Below are 1,316 nucleotides of genomic sequence, written 5' to 3' on the forward strand. Positions count from 1 at the left end.
GAGGGGCGCTCAGGGGAGGGGGCACTCAGGGGAGGGGCGCTTACAGGAGGGGAGGGGCGCTCAGGGGAGGGCGCCTAGGGGAGGGGGCTCGGGGGAGGGCCGCTCAGGGGAGGGGATCCCAGGGCAGGGGGTTTGCAGATCTTTAAGCAGCACTGGGTGCTCCATCCAGATCATTCCCAACATTAGAGATCCTAAATGTCCCAGACTCTCCTCCCTTAGGCTGATGCCCCAACTTCTCCCAGTTCACAATGGCTTTTCCCAGCATCCCTAAGAACCAGACCTGCTTGGAGTCCGTAAAATCTTCCCGCTGAAGCCCCCAGCCTGCACCCGCCCCAGTGTGCCCTCCGTCGGGACCGCTCTGAGTGCCCTGGCCCCTCTGCAAAGCGGGAGGGCTGGGGGGGTGTCCACCTATGGTCCCATCCCCCACCTCAGAAAGTCGCTGCAGGATGCCCCGGGGCGCCCAGGGGCAGGCCGAGTGAATGGAGGTGTCAACTGCTGCCGCAGGCAGGGGTCTCCCCGGGGCCACGCCCAAGAGAGGGGCACTTTTCCATCTGATGGTGCATCAGGGAGCGGCTGACATTCAGACCAAGTCTCTGAACATTGCCTCCCCCTGCGCCCGGCTATTTCGGGTCAGTACTATAAACACTGCACCTGCAGAAACACAGCTTTGTCGGGAAACCGATCAAAGGCTGACGATGAGTCCTCATTTTTAATCTCAGGCTGTGGGTCGTCCTCTCCTGTCACTCGGCTGACACTGGAATCCCGGGGGGCAGACTGCCAACATGGGTCTCACCAGGGAGCACGTGGCGATCCAACGGCCTCCCTCCCTCACACCCTCCAAAAACCTCCAGGTGAGCATGGACCCGGCTCCCAGAGAGCTCGGTGCTCCACTTTGTCACGGCTCCGGTGAGTTCCGGGACAGCCGTTTCCCCCGCGCGTCCTCCGTCCGGGGACCACACGCCGATGACAGGGCGTGTGCCGGTGCCCAGCGGGGACCGAGCGTCACCTGCCCCTGATGCCCGTGTCACAGGAGGCTCGCGACCCCAGAGCGGAGCCGGAGGTGTGTGTGCCCTGCCGGCCGCGCTCACCCCGCTGGGCACACCGCTCACGCCCGCCCCCGCCCTCAGGTCCTTGCTGGCAACACACGGGACCATTGAGGGAGAGAACCGTGTCCGCGTGAGCAGTCCAAGCCCACGCTGGCCCCGCCAGACGCCCTCTCCTGTTGGGGCTGACCCTGCGACACTTCTAGGTAACGACGCATTCTTCACATCCACTCCCACGGTGGTGGACGTTGCTCCCTGGGCAGTCCGAGAACC

General features: G+C 64.5%; 1 protein-coding gene across 7 annotated transcripts in view; it reads right to left on the reverse strand.

Annotated features, from left to right (window-relative positions):
* SYK (spleen associated tyrosine kinase) overlaps positions 1–1,316 on the reverse strand; it is a 73,352-nt gene that overhangs the window by 3,337 nt on the left and 68,699 nt on the right. The window lies entirely within an intron of this gene.

This window comes from Suricata suricatta, chromosome 13 (assembly GCF_006229205.1).
Source record: "Suricata suricatta isolate VVHF042 chromosome 13, meerkat_22Aug2017_6uvM2_HiC, whole genome shotgun sequence".
Lineage (NCBI taxonomy): Eukaryota > Metazoa > Chordata > Mammalia > Carnivora > Herpestidae > Suricata > Suricata suricatta.